General features: G+C 52.6%; 1 protein-coding gene across 3 annotated transcripts in view; it reads right to left on the bottom strand.

Moving 5' to 3' along the window:
* Arhgap23 (Rho GTPase activating protein 23) overlaps positions 1-18,278 on the bottom strand; it is an 87,956-nt gene that overhangs the window by 59,246 nt on the left and 10,432 nt on the right. The window contains exon 1 of one of the 3 annotated variants that reach the window (XM_029483624.1): positions 3,570-3,964. The exons of the other annotated variants lie outside the window; for them this stretch is intronic. The gene's annotated coding sequence lies outside the window, so the exon portion shown is untranslated. Of the gene's footprint in view, positions 1-3,569; positions 3,965-18,278 lie in introns of those variants that run through there. 3 annotated transcript variants of the gene reach the window in all.

Here is an 18,278-nt window from a genome sequence, read left to right as displayed (position 1 = left end):
GTGTGGTCCACACTCAGGCTCTCCACAAGCCTCCAGCCACCTCGGAGCCTAGAACCTGACAGGGAGTGCCAACATCCACAGCCATGGGGTGGGGGGAGGGGAAAGGAGGCAGGTCCTCCTGGCTTCCAACCCGTTCACCTCTCTCACTCTCCCGAAGCAGAAAGCCTCTCTCCTCAGAGATTTTCCTCCGGTCTCATCATGACACCTTTGCCTCTTTGGAAACTGAGCCAGTAAGCATTTCCTATGTATGCACCAGACCCTGCACACACAGCTTTTCTGCATAGGAAGTTGTACTTACAACTCCTACACATCCCCACACACACACTGACATACACGAAGACACTCACAACTTATGCACACAGAACATACCACAAACACAGGCACACATATAAATGTACACATATAAGCCAGGTGGTGGTGGCTTAATCTCAGCACGAGGGAGGCAGAGGCAGGCAGATTTCTGAGTCCAAGGCCAGCCTGGTTTATAGAATGAATTCCAGGACAGCCAGAGAAACCCTGTGCCAAAAAAATCAATCAATCAATCAATCAATCAACCAATTAATAATAAAAATAAAAAACAAATGCGCGCACAGGCAGACTCACAGAACCACATGTATACACTGTGCAGGCACACTGGCACAGACACGGGTGCACATAACCAGCCTTGCATACACACATGCACACAGCACAGAGGTGCATCTCTGCACGGGCACACAAATGTACCCTCCAGGAGCATGGGATCAAGAGCCCCAAACGGACACCAGGGCACTAAAGGAACTTGCTGAGGTTGCACAGCTTAGCCCAAAGGCCAGGCTGGTTCACTGGAAAGGCAGATGAGAGATACTGTCTTCTGTCCAACCCGGCTAGGATGCTTGGGATTCCCCTAGATGACATGGCAGGCTGTCCAAAGAAGAGGTGAAGGGGCCATGGAGGACCATTATCTGGGGCAGGAGGCAAGAGATGACAGAGAAGACTGTGTGAGTGTCTTTGGGCGCCGAGATAAACAGCTAGTTACAAGTATGAGATAACTTGCATGCAGAGAGGCTGACAGAAAAGATGAGTGCCCAGGGGACAGGCCGTGGGAAAAGCAAGAAGTTTGCCACAAAGCCTTAAGGGCTGCTTGGGCTAGCACTTGCCTCTGACCCAAAGCCCTCAAGAAGCCAAAAGCCTCCCACCAACTCCTTCAACAAGCCTCTACCCCTTGCTCCTCCTTGGCCTTGGCAGGAAACTGAAGAAGAGATGAGAGGCCCAGGGGCTGGTATGAACAGTCAAAAGGCCATCAGACCCGGGCTGTAAGGAGCTCCCCTCTGTACGGGAAAGCTGCCCTCCTGCTCACTGAAGAAAGCTCACAAACACCTGAAGGCACAGGGATGCTGAGAGGCCCATCTGAGAGGCTCACCTACTCAAGGGAGGGAGAGCATGTGAGGGGGCACAGCATGCGAGGGGGCACAGCATGTGAGGGGGCACAGCATGCGAGGGGGCACAGCATGCGAGGGGCACAGCGTGCAAGGGGGCACAGCATGCGAGGGGGCACTGCCAGGAGGCTTTGCTTTGTCATCATCCTGTAGGCTCAGGGGAGAACACAGATCCTGGAATCTCAATAAATAAAAGAAAAATGAGACAGAAACAATAGGTGTGCTGACTGTAGTTTCAGAGAACAGAAACAGATGGAGGACACAAAATATCTGGATGAGGCTCCAGAAAAGGAGATAGTCCACATAGGCTGAAAGCATATAAGGGCGAGGTTGTGAGGGCCCAAGCGATACCTAGACAACTCCTGGTCCCAGTCCTTGGCAGGGACAGGGGCAGGGACCCAGTGGTGTCCTCTCAGCTCCATTCCCTTGTGGCTACACCCTGGCCTCTCCCATGAGCTCCACATTCATGGGGTCTAAGGATCCCCAAGAACACTCACTGGACATTCCCTGAGATTTGAACACGCCCCTCCCTCCCCAGTTCCCTGTTTCTGCTGCTAGGAAGATGTTCTCCAGGGTCCCCAGTGCCTCTCTCACAGAAAGCCCTGCTCTCCATCTTTCATGGGCTGCCCTCCTTCCCACTCCCACCCAGGCTCAGAGCTGATGGGGTTTGCAGGGCCCATTGTTTTGCTGGTGTCCTGGATTAAGGTTTAAGCCACCAGCTGCCCCAGTGATGAGAAGCGGCTGGGACAGGTCCCCACATGTTCCCCTCCCCTCTCCCTACACTCACATCCTGCCGAGAGCTGCCAGCTGCCTGGGGGTGCCACTCCCTGAGGGGACCTGCTGGTAATCCAGGACAGTGGCTATGCCTTCCTCCCACGGTCTCTTCTCATCTGAGCACTGCAACTCCCCCTTTCTTACTTATCTCTGCCTCTCCATTTCCTCTGCTCCTTTCCTTCCAGCACAGGTCTCCCAGCCCTTCCAATTAGTCTCTAGAGAACAGCAGTAACCCACCCCCTGCTACAGTCTGTCAGAAGAGAAGACTCCACAGACCCAGTCAGAGCTGGCTGCCTCCCTGTGGGACGTTCTTTCAGACCTAGCCTCAATTCTTCAAGTTACCCTATATGCAAGTTTCGGCTCCTCCCATCTGACCCGGGACAACACTGAGTCTAGCTCTCCTCTTCCGGTGGAGAGAGGTAGGAGGTATAGAAACAGAGAGATCCAGCACCGAGAACTTGGAAGACCAAGAAGTACAGCTCAGCTCCCCCAACTCTGCCTCTGACATAGGCACACAGCCAGGGTACAGAGTGGGACGGCGGGCATTGTTGATTAAACCCTCTTGGCTGAAATCTCTTTGCAAACGTGCTCATCCTGGTGTTTAAAAACAAAGAGACATCCAGAAACACCAACTGTTGTTAAAGAAGGGCCAACGAACAGCCCGGGGGAAACACAACAGGCAGAGGTTGGCCCTCGATGGACTGGCCACATCAGTACTGATTCCACGCCGCCCCCATCCCAAACCCACCCCAGCAGAAAGAGGTCATTGCAGAAAACACAGTATTGAGGCTGGGCATGGTGCCCACTGTGACTCACGCCTACCAGCTCGGCACATCCCTAACATCAGAAACACTGCCTCCAGTCCTGCCACTGCCCGGGTATCACCGCCTGTCTGTTGAGGGTCATTCTGTCACCTCAACTTCCTCTGTCCACTAGGAAACCCTTATGTGCCTCTCTGCCCACATCCCTGCTGACAGGAAAGAAGACAGGGGACCAGAGTAGAACCTACCGCTTGGGTTAGTGCTCCTATGCTTAGCTCTCAGTGTGTCTCTGCCAGCCCCCTTGCTCCAGGATTCCTAATATTATGATAGCGACTCCTCCAGTCACCAGCCCCAATTCCATCCTTCCACTGCCTGTAAACCAAGAGGCCTGAGCCCACGGGTGCCACTACTCAGACTCGAAGTTACATCTAGCATCCCTGGGAATGCTGCCACACAAACGCTGACAACCTCACCCTGATTCTCAACCTCCTCACACACTCCCCAACTGCAAGGATGTCCGTCTGGGAATGCCAGACACGGTCAACTCGAGAGTGGGTAACCCGATCGCCCACAGCCCCTTGAAGTCCAGCTCCCGCCCGGCTCCAAAGCTATTGCTCACCCTGGCCGGGCGCAGACCCGGCGCGCAGCGGTCGCTGTGGCTCAGACAGGGCAGCCAGAGACAGCGCGGCTCCGGGGCGCTGCAGTCCACACCGACGGCGCGTTCCCAGCACCAGCCCCCGACGCCCGCGCGCTCCACGCGCCACACGGCACTGCCCACCAGAGCAGCCTGCGGGGACCCCCGAGAGCGGCCACCGTCGCGGCCCCAGCGCGCACCGGGCCTGGCTTCCGGAGCGGGACGTGTGGTGCGGGACTCCGCGGCTCGGCGCCCAGCAGGAGACGTCCTCGGACACCCACGCGGCAGGCGGAGCCCAGGGGTCCCAGCCCGCCCCCCAGAGCCTCGGGCCCGCGGCCCAGAGGCCCCGAGGGGGCGGCCAGCCCGCGCGGACGGCGGCAGGACGGCTGGAGCGGGGCCGCGCCTCCCGCGCCGCCCGGGTGAAGGCAACCGCGGGAGCGGGGCAGGGACAAGCCAACAAGTCGCTTGGACAGACACCTCCCCCTCCGGGGCGGCCCCGGCACCGCGCCAGCCCACCCTCTGCCCCACGCCAGAGGCTTTGAGCGGTCTCTGCTCAAGCACAGCACACACCGACGACACCATACAAACACAGGGACTCACACTGCTGAGCGATCACACTATGGGACCCATCGACACTCCTGAAGAAACATGTTCTAGCTGTGTGCCTCACAATCCATGGCCAGCATCCCATCACCTGTCCCCCCACAGACCCCTCGCAGCCCCTCAGTGTGGATATCATTGCTCACCTCTATGGACATTGTCCTATTTAAACATTCCCTAACCCATGGGGCACAGCCATTTAAAGTATGCCAGGCCTTACAGACCCCCCACCCCACCCCACCCCACCCCACCCGGAGATACCCACTTGACCACATATAAGCAGGATGGTGACAGACACACACTGAGCAGCACCTGATTGCTTCAGGACTCTCTGCTGTTCAGGTGACACACACTGCCCACCTAGAGCTCATGAAGTGTGCCAGAGTATAAGATGCACTCTCAGGCGGCAGGGAGACCCTACTCCAGCCTCCCAAAAGATGTTCATTCCTCTTCCCCAGGACCCTTCCAGGAACCCTGGCATCACCAAGCAAGAGGAGGCTCCATGCTGACCACTCCCTCCACACCTTCATAATGGGAATAAAATGGGCACTGGCTGACTTCAGACATTGCCCACTCCCCTTTTCTGGCTTTCCAGGCCCCATCTTTCTCCAAGCAGAGGCAGGGCTAGCAGTAGCCCTGGGCTGTGTGTTCTCCACTGTCATACCCCAAGTTCATAGAAGCATTTAGAACAGTTATTACTAACTGAGAAGAAAATACTCAGCAGAAGGGGACACAAGCCTAGAGCCCATCTAAGAGGAAGAGCCATAGGGCTGGGCTGTTTGGGAACACTGGCAAAGCCCCTGTCCTCACTTCCCAGGAAGGTGACCTGTGTGAGAGGTACAGAGATCCAAAAAGGAACATAACTCTAGGGAGTGGGTGAGCAGGATGGAGGGAAGGAAGAACAGAGGAGGAAGGGTGGGGGTGCGGCCCTGGGTGGTGGGGACCGAGTCAGGCAGGGAGCGGTTTTGTTCTCCTGTTTCCTGTTTGCTGCTTGTGGGGCCCATGCAGGAGCTGGACCCCCACCTCCACCCTGCGGAAGCCGACGGGAAGAGCTGAGACTGCCACGAGCTGAGTCAGGACTAGGGAGAGCAGGAAAGGACCCGTCAGGGACAGAGGGGCAGCCAGGGACAGTGAAACCCAGTCTACATTTCTCCCAGACTCTGGAAAACCAGAAAACCAAACCTCTGGATCTGACCACCTCCTGCTCTGTCCCTCCGTGTCAGTTCCTCCCAAAGGCCAGTTCAGAGACCAGGTGACCATCCCACTAAGATGTCCTCAGCCATGTGGACTCTGGGCCCAAAGTAGAATGCAGAGGCACAGGGATGCCCCTGACCCCCTCATCAGGCCTCCTCACTAAGGCCTTCCAGATGCCCAACTGCCACCTTATGTGGCTGTCCTAGAACTTGAGGCATAGACCAAGATAGCCCTGAAACTCAGAGATCTGCCTGCCTCTGCTACTATGTCAGGTGGCGACTGCTGCTACTTCGTCTTCATCTTCTTCATCTTCGTCTTCTTCTTAAGTATTTATGTGTATATGTGCATGAAGCAACACATGCCACTTCCCTACAAGGTCAGAGGAAAACCTCCATTCTGCCTTGTGACTTCTACATAGGCTCTGAGGGTTGAACCCAGATATCAGACTTGTATAGCTAGCATCTTTCCCTGCTGAGCCATCTACCCCGGCCTCAAGTGCCTTTTTATCTCACTACAAGCCCAGGTCTTATATTTAGGTCTTTCCTGGCTGACCCATGATATCTGTCTGATTGAGACTTGGAAGGGTCTGGGTGCTGTAAGGGAGGGCAGAGGCACGTGGCATTGTGTCCAGGCCTACAGAGACCTTGGAGACCAGAATCTCCAACGTTCACTTTCTGTCTTTTAACCTGGCAGAGTCAAAGAAGGCTGCCTCAGCAGAAACTCAGAGAGAGGGAAGACAAGTGGGGGAGGGCCTGTGCACTGTACACAGTAGGGCCTCAAAACCAGGGCCACAGCTTGAAATGATCTTCTAGGTCTGGGGAGCTGGCTCCCTCCCATTTCCTCTGGGAAAGGAATGTGGGGTGGGCCCCAGAGCCCGAGGGGGAGGGGCAAGCCTGGGAAATACCAGGCGTTGCTGAGATTTCTATTCCAAGCCTTCCTGCACAGTGTCCTCCCCCACACCCTGCCTGCTGCTTCCTCCCCCACTGCCGGAATCACCCGCTGGCCAGCCCCTCCCAGCTCCCTAAGTGAACAGCTGGCACTTATCTTATGAGGGTCCCTGCCCAACAGCTCAGGACTGCACCCCCAAGAAAGAACACTCAGAATTCTAAAAGGGACTGCTACTTGTGACCCTTCCCTAAGCACTGGATATTCACGATGGCCTTTTGGGGGTGCTGCGGGGTGGCAGAGGCAGGATCTTACTATGTGGCCCTGGTGGCATTGAACTCTGTTTACAGCCTAGGCTGGCCTTGAACTCACAGTAACTCCTCTGCCTCAGCCTCCTGAATGTTGAGATTTACAGGCATTTACAACCAGAGAAGGTTCTTAGTTGGTATGCACACATGTATGTATGTATGTATGGATGGGTGGATGTATGTATGTATGTATGTATGTATGTATGTATGGATGGATGGATGGGTGGATGTATGGATGTATGGATGTATGTATGGATGTATGGATGTATGTATGGATGGATGGATGTATGTATGTATGGATAGATGGATGGATGGATGGATGGATGGATGGATGGATGGATGTGTTTGTAGACATGGTTTCAAAGCTGGCCTTAAATTCTCTGTGTGGCTAAGGATGATTTTGAATACCTGCCTCCACTTCTCAAAGGTCTGGAGTTACAGATGTGTACCACCATACCTGGCTCCCACTTTTGTTGTTGTTGTTATTGTTGTTCTTGTTGTTTGTTTCTCGAGTCAGGGTTTCTCTGTGTAGCCTTGGCTGTCCTAGAACTCACTCTGTAGACTAGGTTGGCCTTGAACTCAGAAATCCACTTGCTTCTGCCTCCCACATGCTGGGATTAAAGGCGAGTGCCACCACGGCTCAGCTGGCTCCCACAGATTTAAAAGGATCTATTTTTATTATTTTTAATGTGTGTGAGTTCACATGCACAGGAGTACAGACGCCACAGGAAGATGGAAGAAGGCATCGGCTCCCATGGAGCTGAAGTAATAGACAATTGTAAGCCACCCACATGGGTTCTGGGAATAAAACTCAAGTCTTCTTGCTAGACACTGTGTACTCTGAGCCATCTCTCCATCCCCTGTTCTCCTTTGTGAGGGAGCGGGGCTTGGAACTAACTCTTTCTGTAGACTAGGCTAGCCTTGGATTCACAGAGATCCACCTGCCTCTGCCCCCTGGGTGCTGGAAAGAAAAGCGTGCACCACCATGTCTACCTCCACCCTCCTACCCCACCCCCCCCTTAAAGACAAGGATGGAGAAAGAGAAGGCTTCACCCCTGTGATACCAGGACTGCATCCCAGGGCCTGACCCCACCCCCTAGATCCCTCGACATTACCTTCTGGGTTATCCATTCAACTACCACATGTGGAGTGGTGCCATGGGCCAGGGTGAGACCCCTTGGAAATCTAAGGCACACATAGTCCCTGCCAGCAGGGCCCTTGTGTCAGGAGTGCCTCCAGCGTCCCCCAGCTCCAGACTCAGGCCCAGCCAGCTGCTCTCATTGACACCCGTCAGGTAGTCCTCACACACAAAGGGGCATGCTGTCAGGGGCCTGGACTTCAAAGAAGAGCAGTAATGGGTAATGGGCTCCCAGGCTAGCCCTCCAGGAGACGAGGGTTGAAAGCAGAGGAAAAGAAGCCTACAGAGTCACCAGGAACCCGGGGCAGGGAGGAGAGCTGCCCAGAGCAGGGGTCAGGGACAGAAGGAGGGAAGCTGATAGATACACTGCTGAGCCTGAGCTCAGGAAGCCAGAGTCACAGGGCTCAAGGTCAGGCCCGCCCCCTCTTCCTTCCTCTGCTTGCTCAGCACCTCCTCGGAGACCTTAGGTCCCAAACCGCAGGTGACCAATAGGAGCCCCCACCCCCACCCCCACCCCCCAGAATTATCCATCTGGTCTCTCACACCATCAAACATAGACCCATAGCCACCCACAACCTCACACACAGCGACAAATCCAGAGGTAGGGCTAAGGTAGCCATGGGAGCATGTGACAGACAATGCCTGCCCCCTGGCCTAGTCTCCTCCCTTCAGGGCAGTGCCTCCTGGGCCTCCTCCACCCTTTAGCCCCATTCACAGCCCAGTTCCCAGCTTCGATCGAGCAGAGGCCCCTTCTGACATGCCCTAACAGGCCGAGTTGACAAGCAGGCCAGGCAGGCTGAAGCTCCCACCCCCTCCACTGACATGCATCACACCAGTGGCGGAGCAGGGGACCCTGGGCTGCTCCAGGCAGCTGGCACCAGGTGACTCAAAAGGTCTTCCCTACCTGGGCTCTCCTTCTCAGACCACTGTGACACACCGGTGATCCCTGCCCCTCTCAAAGTTGGGTTATAGCCAAGGAAGAGGGAGGCTGGGGCAGGGGAGTATTTTCCATGCCTGGCACCCAACTGCCATCTGTCCAGGAGGGGAAGGAACAATCGCAGACAGGAGTCAGCACACAAAATGAAGGTGGGTCCAAACTTTCACCCAAAGGATGTTGGAAGGATTAAATCAACAAAAGAAAGCCTTAGCTGGGTGTGATAGTACCTGTCTATACTTTCAACTGAGGAAGCAGGAGGACAGTTAGAGGATAGCATAACCGTTTCAAAAACAAGAAATGAAAATCTCAGCACCGACCCAGGGCACACAGTAGGAGCTTGAAAATGCAAGCTGTTTAATATCCAGCCACGTAACTACTCAGCTAGGCTTGCACAAGACACAGTGACATGGCACATGCAGAACTTGCCACCATGGCCCCTCCCACTGTCGACCTACAGAGGCACCGTAGCTCCTCCCACAGATGACCCGTGGCATTTATTGGCTGAGACACACTCCCTTCCCTCACAGGGGAAAGAAGGCCCACAGACCTGGCCTCTAGGTCCTCTGGGAATGGACAACATGAGACCCCAAGTGTGGCAGTAGAGGAGGAGTATGCCAGGCTGGCACGCGAGAGCCCAGCAGGAGGTCGCTGACGCCGAGGGGGCGGGGCTGAAGCCAGAGTCTTTGCTCTCTGTGGGAAATGAGCACTTACTGAAGAGAGGGAGCTCGGAGTCAGCCACAAAGTAAACACCCAGGCCATTGCCAAGGCAACCACAGCCAGTGTGGGTCAGGGCCCACCACAATCCCCTCCACCCAGACACCCCTGCGCTGTCTTCGGTATTCTGGGTGTCCTCTCTTCTGGCAGCTCCCTGTGAGTAAGGGTTTGTGGCCCCATGGCATGCTGGGGTCTCTGGAATACCTGGCCTGCATCTCTCTGTCCCTAGTGACAGGTGAAAGAAACTGCAGCCTCTCCCTTTGGGCAGACAGCTCCTAAGGATGAAGGCTACTGCTTTTCAGAAGTGGATTTGCCCTAGAGTGCCCTTGTCCAGAGCAGGCTTTCAGAAACTGCTGGGCTGGAATGATAGTTCAGTCAGTAAAGGGCCTTGGGAGTACAAGGACTCAAGTTCAAGCCTAAGCAAGTTAATAAAAATAAATAAATAAAAGTTAAAAAAAAAAAAAGTCCAGGTGTGGCAGTGTGTATGTGTAATCTCGGTGTTGTCCCAGTGCTGGGGAGGCAAAACAAATGGTTCGCTGTGGTTCACTGACCAGACAACCCTAGCCTACTTGTTGGGCTCCAGAAAAATGAGAGACCATGTATCAAAATAACAAGGCCTAGGTTGGGACACTAGCTGCTTATATAGAGGTCCTGAGTTCAATTCCCAGCAACCACATGGTGGCTCACAACCATTCCAAATGGGATCTGATGCCCTCTTCTGTCTGATGTCTTCTTCTGTCATGCAAATACAGTACTCATATACATAAATAAATGCATCAAAAATTCTTGTGGGGGGATGGGGACTTTGTGAAGGGGTAACCGGGAAGGGGGATATCATTTAAAATGTAAATGAATAAAATAATTAGTAAAAAAATCAGCCGGGCAGTGGTGGCACACGCCTTTAATCCCAGCACTTGGGAGGCAGAGGCAGGCGAATTTCTGAGTTCAAAGCCGCCTGCTCTACAGAGTCAGTTCCAGGACAGTCACGGCTATGCAGAGAAACTCTGTCTCAAAAAACAAACAAACAAAACAAAACAAAACAAAATATCAATGTAGAATTACTATATGATTCAACAATTCCAGTTCTGAGCACAAACCCCAAAGCACAGAAAACACGTAAGTATTATTCACAAAAGTGTTCTAGGTCAGGCATAGTGGCATATGACACCTGAGGGGCAAAGGCAAGCAGATCTCTGAATTCAAAGTCAGCTTGGTGTACACTGCGAATTCCAGGCCAATCAAGGCTGCAAAGCAAGACTTAGTGTCACAAAATAAAACAGACAGGCCAGGCAGTGGTGGCGCACGCCCCTAATCCAAGCACTCGGGAGGCAGAGGCAGGCAGATCTCTCTGAGCCAGCCTGGTCTACAAAGCCAGTTCCAGGACAGCCAGGGCTACACAGAGAAACCCTGCATCTAAATAGTTTTTTAAAAAGAAAGGAAGAAATAAACAAAGAAAGAAGAAAGGAAGGGAGGGAGGAAGAAAGGAAGGAAGATGGCTGCCTGGGACTGGAGACGATTGACTAGGCACTTCCTGCTTTGATGACACAGAGATGCAGTTTGAGCAAGATAGCGGTGACGGGTCAATGCAGAAACCACTAACATCACAGAACTAAGCGTACACTCAGAAATGGCTTCCTGCAAGGCTAGAGAGATAGGTTAGCAGTTAAGAAAGCGCAGGGCTCTTCCAGAGTCCAAGCTTGGCTTGGTTCCCAGCACCGATGTCACTCACATGGCTCTCACCTGTGGCAACCTCAGCTCCAGCCAGAACTCACACCTCCAGCCTCCATGGGCCCCTGCACTCACCTGTCCATGTCCATACCCCCAACACAGACTGGATGTTTTTTAATGACTTATTTATTCTATGTATAGTACACTGTAGCTGTCTTCAGACACCAGAGAGGGCATCAGATCCCATTACAGATCGTTGTGAGCCACCATGTGGTTGCTGGGAATTGAACTCAGGACCTCTGGAAGAGCAGTCAGTGCTCTTAACCACTGAGCCATCTCTCCAGCCCTAGACACGATTTTTAAAAATTCTTTTAAAATGTTTTAGACGTTAGTTTGTATAGGCCTGGCTGGCCTGGACCTCACTGTAGTCCAGGCTGGCAAAGAACTTATGAGGGTCCTCCTGCATTGGCTCCTAAGTGCTGGGAATGCCAGATGGCTCATACATTTTATATAAATTTATCAAAATTGAAAGCATTGCCAAAGTCAGAATTAAAACATGGAGGGGGGGTGTTAATAGCACCTGGTATGAATTACCCTCTTACGTCTGGGAGCAGGTAACCTGGAATGCTGCAGAGACCTAGCCTGGAAGGCTCCTATCCTGGGTGTCCTCAAGGCCTGGATAATCCTGGTCCTAAAGGACCCCGACTCCAGTCTGCATCTTCTCAGGGCTGCTATTATCCTCTTTAGGGTCCTAGAAAGATCCAGACAGGGGAGTGCCTGGGCTGCCAGGGGCCCTGCAGACATAGAAAGTCCCTGGTACTGATGGTATCCCATCCCTTGGACACTGAGCCAATGTCCACTCTTCCCAGCCTTGCCCCATGTAGAGGAGGTGGGACTGTTGAAGAATTTTTGACTAAGTGTGGGACTCCTGTTTGAAATCTAATCTTACAGAGCATTCATGGTCCGTGTTAAACTCCAGTGAGCCTACAACCACCCATAACACATGCACAAGGGTGTGCCCACTCAGGCCTGTCCCGGGCAGTTTGCCAGTGTCACAGGCAGCAGCGCCCCCTGCTGGCTCACACATGCCACTTCAGGTCATCTCATTTGGAAATGAAAGGGACAAGGTGTCATTCCTAGGACCTGTTCCCCCCCTCCCACCCCACCCCCCACACTTTACATTCTCTGGGACTCTCGGCTGCAAATGAATGACACATAACCCCACCTCCCAATCACTTACTGGAGAAAGGTCTCCTGCAAGAGGATCAGTGTCTTCAGTGTCTTGAGCCTTGAAGCCTCCCTTTGACCCAGCAGTACCAAGGAGGCTCAATTCCCTCTCCTGAAGAGACTGGGAGACGCCAGTCATTCTTGAGCCAGGAGCTTCCTGCAGCTACTCCTCTTCAGAATCATCACACCCCTCCCATCACTAGCCGCTCACTTGAGACAGACTGCAAGCTCAACCCTTCTTGCCGCCCCCACCCCAACCCTGTGCCAGTTCTTCTTGTTGTCTTACTACCTGGCACCTGGGCAGAGACAACAGGTGCACTCGCTGGTTTCCTTGAGGGGCAAGGGAGAGTTCAGCTCCAGTCCAGTTGAGTCCACATTTCCTCAGAGGGCAGATTCCTAACATCTCCCCCAGGGCACGTGGGGTTCTCTGCAAGAAAAGCCTCTCAGACTCACCTCTAAAACCACCCACCCCCTCACCTTAGCCCTGCTGAGGCTACCTATCCATGCCCCTGTATGCTGGCCAGCCCTGCCTCTGAGCAGAACCTCTCCCTGGTCTAGCCTGTGCTGTGGCAGAGACAATCCGAGGAGAAGAGGAGATATGCAGCTTTCTAAGGTAAATGCCCTCCACTACACTCCTGCCTCTGAGGGATTTGGAAGGGCATCCCTTGGAAAGCAATGGGAGACATCTCTTATGTCCAGACCCTTGTCCTCAGTCAGCCCAGCTCTGCCCTTAGACATGGAATCATAGGCACAACAGACATAGATGACAAGGACAGGAAGTGGTGGCTCACATCTTTAATCCTAGCACTTGGGACGCAGAGGCAGGCAGATCCCTGAGTTCAAGGCCAGCCTGGTCTACAGAGTGAGTTCCAGGACAGCCAGGACTAAATAGAGAAACTCTGTCTCAAACAAAGAAAAAGGAGGTGGGGAGGAAGGAAGAAAGGAGGAGAGAGAAGAGGGGGAAGAAAGTAAGAAAGAAAAAAGGAAGAAAGAGAGAGAAACCAGAGACAGAGAGAAAGAAAGAAGTGAGGGTAGGGGGGCTGGAGAGATGGCTCAGTGGTTAAGAGCACTGATTGCTCTTTCAAAGGTCCTGAGTTCAATTCCCAGCAACCACATGGTGGCTCACAACCGTCTGTAATGGGATCTGATGCCCTCTTCTGGTGTCTGGAGACAGCAACAATGTACTCACATATATAAAATAAATAAATGAAGAAGAAAGAAGAAGAAAGAAGAAGAAGAAAGAAGAAGAAGAAGGAAGAAGAAGAAGAAGAAGAAGAAGAAGAAGAAGAAGAAGAAGAAGAAGAAGAAGAAGAAGAAGAAGAAGAAGAAGAAAGTCCTCATCTAGAGGACCAGAGGATCAGCCACCCTCACACAGACATACATTCAGGCAAAACACCAATGCACATAAAATAAAAATAAATTTATGCCGAGGGGTGGTGGCTCACGCCTTTAATCCCAGCACTTGGGAGGCAGAGGCAGGCAGATTTCCGAGTTCGAGGCCAGCCTGGTCTACAGAGCAAGTTCTAGGACAGCCAGGGCTATACAGAGAAACCCTGTCTCGAAAAACCAAAAATAAATAAATAAATTTATAAAGAAGAAGTAGTAGCCAGTAGGCCCTCTGCACACACAGCACCTGTGAACCTGGGAGGCCCCACCCTGTTCCCTGAGCCAACCACAGAACCACAGCTGGATAGGGAATTCTGCACTGGTCCATGGGCCATTGAGGGGAGGGGGACAGAAGGCTCTACATTCATCTTAGCATTCAGGAAGGAACACATTTACCCCTGGCATTCACATTGATCCTATTCTAAGTAGCACGAAGGCTGCCAATCAAGTTCACCCAAGTGTTCTTTGCTGAGCAAAGTTATTGGGAAGGCATTCTAGGAACGGACAGGTGGGAGGGGTCATCCACCCAGCCTCCTGCCCACCATCAGGGTGGACCCTGCCACCCGAAGACCAAGGGCCCAGCCCACTTCCCATCTACACCCACTCTGGGTGGCTTGGTTTCCCTCTGGGAAGTCAGTCTAGGCTGATAAATTTTGGCCACCAGGCCCTGGAGGACACACCCCCAGCCTCCACACACACCCGCACCCCCTTCTCTGTGCTCCAGTCACCCCATCCTCTGGCCTCCTTCCAGTTCCCGTGAGCACCATGCTCCCTTCCAGCCTCTGGGCCACAGCACACGCTGTTTTTGGAATGTTCTGTTGCCTTCAAGCCCTCCCTGCTTCTCCAGCCCTTTTGATTCATTCCCACCCACCCCAGAGCTTCTAGCACTAATATCTGCCAACGCACCAGTTCCAGGCGGCTCAGCACTTACTACCTGGACTAAGGACCCCCAGGACTCACACGACAGAAGAAGAGAACTGATCTCGTGTGCCCTCTACAGAGCTGGCTGGCCTCAAACTCAGAGATCTGCCTGCCTCTGCCTCCTTGAATGCTGGGATTAAAGGTGTGCACCACTCACTAAAAATAATTAATTAATTAATTAATTAAAGTCACTTCACACACATCCTGCCCCTGTGCCCAATTCCAGGTCTCTGGACACCTTCTCAGGGCATTTATGTTTATAAGGCTATTTTGGCCTGGTAGGCCAGGACTGTGTCTGCTTTGAAGGGACAGTATGTGGCCCAGGTGGGCATCAGCACACTGCTTCTGAATTTGGGGGTGAGGAAGAAGCAATGCTTTCATTGCTGGGGTGGCCACCCCTCCTCTCTGGGGGCCTATCTGGAACAGAGACTACTTCAACTCCTTTTTTGTTGTTTGTTTTGAAACAGGGTCCCATGTGGCTCAGGTTAGCCAAGGATGTCTTTGAACTTCTGATCCTCATGTCTCCAGCCCTCAAGTACTGGGAATACAGGCTTGTGCTACCACACCCATACTTCAGGTTTTTTATCCGTTTTTGGTGGGAACCACGTCCAAAACTGGACGCATTAGAGTATAGAAGGGGACAGGGCACACACAGACAGACAGGAATCTGCTTCCATACTCTGTGGCCACTCCTTCTCCTCACACTCTGTGTTCTAGCTACAAGCCCTCCTCATCTGTTTTCAAACATGCTAGACACAGTACTCATCTATATTTTCCCACAGTCCTCTGTTTCCTTTCCATGACTCCTGACTAGTCTCCCCATCCTCACACTGTCAGCCCAACGTCCCACAATGTCATATTCCTGCCAGGTGCATCTTCCTGTGGCTTTCACCTGTGGCAGCAGGCCAAGCCTAGGCTCTTGGCCACCTCATCTCATGCATCCTTGCTATCAATTTCTCCCTCTAGGTCCACCCGCCCAAAGAGACACCGGCTGTCCGGCCTCAACATGCACAGACTACAAGAAGGCAGCTGAGATAAGCTGAAAGGATAAGATGGGAGAGCAGGAGGGAGGAGGGGACAGAGGAAAGCAGAGCGGGATGGTCCAGCCAGACGTGAAGAGCGACAAATATGCGAAGTACGCCTGCCCCGGAGCTATGAATAGTGCAGCCAGGCTGCCAGCCGGGTCGCATCCCCCCACACCCACACCCACCCCGCCCCACGGGACAAACTGCACCAGGCTTGAAATGAGGTGAGAGCCCAGGAGGCAGAAACCGCTTCTGCTTGACAGGGCTGAGCCATGAAAATGAGGGGCGTGGCCATGCAAAATAAGAGCAGCAGGCACCTCTTATTGGTGGACCCCTGACTATCGCAAGTTTGGGAATTTACTCTACCGCAGGCAGCACCCGCAAGCTGAGGCGGCTGCCTTTCCTAAGCCTGTAAGCCCCGACCGTCCTTCATCAGTCATCAGTCACCCCAGAGCCGAACCCCAATGATGCCGCGGAGCTACTGGAGACCTTCCCATCCCGATCACTGCCCTAATAAGGTTCTGCTTCCCTGTGACGCCACTCCTCACTACCTTAGCCCCAGGTCAGCCTTGGGGTTTAAAGGTCTGAGCTCACAAACAGCTGAGCTTCCTAAGTAGGAAACATCTGAGCCAGTCCCTGCCCCAAAGGTACACACGTTAAGCTTAAAGACCTGAGAGTCGAATTTCGGCCCTACCCTGTCCCTATTTGTCCCCAAACAATTCAAATTTCAAAGACGAATCTAGGACAATGGAAAGGTTATCACCAAGTGGGGCTCTAGGTGGAGAGGTTAGCTCACTAGGTAAAGGGTTACAGAGCCTGAGGCTAGTCTCCGCTCTGTGTAACCCTGGTCTCACCTTTTCCCTATCCAAGCCTCCACCTCCTGAGCTGTAAGGGATCCTTCAGGGTCCCTCAGAGGACGAGGCTGGACGCCTGACACCTACTTGCTGCCCAGCAAGTTTCAGTTCAGCAGTCCCCAAAAGATTTGCAGAAATTAAAAGCAGTCTGAATTTATAAAGATCAAAAGGGTAGACATGCAACAAGCAGAGCAGATGTGGAAACAAGGTTCAGAGAATTGCCTAAGCTGAGGATGCCCGTATCCTGGAACTGGGGATGTGGTGTTAGGGGGCAGGGAGCACTGAGAACTCAAGGGCAGCCTAGGAAACATACTGTGTTCTAGGCAAGCTTGGACAACTTAGTGAGACTGTCTCCAAAATTAATAATTAATTAAAACAGCAGCAACCAGGGGCTGGAAAAATGGCTCCATGGTTAAGAGTATCTGGCTGCTCTTCCAAGGAACTGGGTTCAATTCCTACCACCCATATGGCAGCTTACAACCATCTGTAACTCCAGTTCCAAGTGATCCGATTCCCTCTTCTGACCTCCTCAGGCCCCAGACGCACACATGGTACACAAACATGCAGGCAAACCATCTGCCTGCATGCACATCACCACCATCATCATCACCACCATCATCATCACCACCATCATCATCACCACCATCATCATCACCACCACCACCATCATCATCACCACCATCATCACCATCATCATCACCATCATCATCATAATCACCACCACCATCATCATCACCATCATCATCATCACCACCACCATCATCATCATCACCATCATCATCATCACCATCATCATCACCACACCAATACTGAGCCACCTAAATAAGTACAAACATAAATATATAAATTAGCTCGATCCCCAGACCCCACAAGCTACAAGTTGGGACACACACATAAATGCAAAAAGTGTTTAAACACACAACACACACACACACACACACACACACACCTGTCCTGTGGCTGTTGCCATATTGTCTAACACAAAGGAACATGGAAGGGGCTGGGTGTGATGCCAAATGCCTTTAATCTTGGCACTCAGGAAGGAGAGGCAGGCAGATCTCTGTTAGTTTAAAGCCAGCCTGGTTTACAGAGTGAGTTCCAGGACAACCAGGGTGGGTGGGAGGAGAAGATGTCACCAGGTCACCACTGGTGGCTCTAGAGTAAGTAGCTCAAGCCCTTGTTCTGTGGTTACAGTCAAGGCTTGCTCTTTAATAGAGTCTGGACCCGGGATTATTTTTTATTTGTTTGTTTGCTTGCTTGTTTGAGACAAGGTTTCTCTATGTAGGCCTGGCTGTCCTGGAATTTTCTCTGTAGACCAGGATGGCCTTGGCTTTGAACTCAGAGATCTATATGTCTCTGCCTCCAGAGTGCTGGGATCTTATCCTATCTCAGGATCCTACCAGGCTGTGTGTGCGTGTGTGCATGTGTGCATGGGTGTATGTGTATGCTCACACGCGCATGCGTACAGAGCCACCAGCAGGAATGCCTTCCTCTCCCTTATTATGCTAGTCCTCCTTGGATTGCAGCTCACTGCGCTCGCTGGGATAGGTGGGCCTGTGTTGGGAGGTCATCTCCCCTGCACTTTTGTGTCAGCCAATATAGCAGCAACTACAGGACAGGTATAGGATTCAGAAAAATCTATCTATTGAGCTAGTGACATATTTACTCTCTCAGAATTTGGTTTTTTGGGGCTGGAGAGATGGCTCAGAGGCTAAGAGCACTGGCTGCTCTTCCAAAGGCCCTGAGTTCAAATCCCAGCAACCACATGGTGGCTCACAACCATCCGTAATGAGATCTGACGCCCTCTTCTGATGTATCTGAAGACAGCTACAAGTGT

The sequence above is a fragment of the Mus caroli genome, chromosome 11 (assembly GCF_900094665.2).
Source record: "Mus caroli chromosome 11, CAROLI_EIJ_v1.1, whole genome shotgun sequence".
NCBI classification, from domain to species: Eukaryota; Metazoa; Chordata; class Mammalia; order Rodentia; family Muridae; genus Mus; species Mus caroli.
This window is presented reverse-complemented; position numbering and strand designations above follow the sequence as displayed.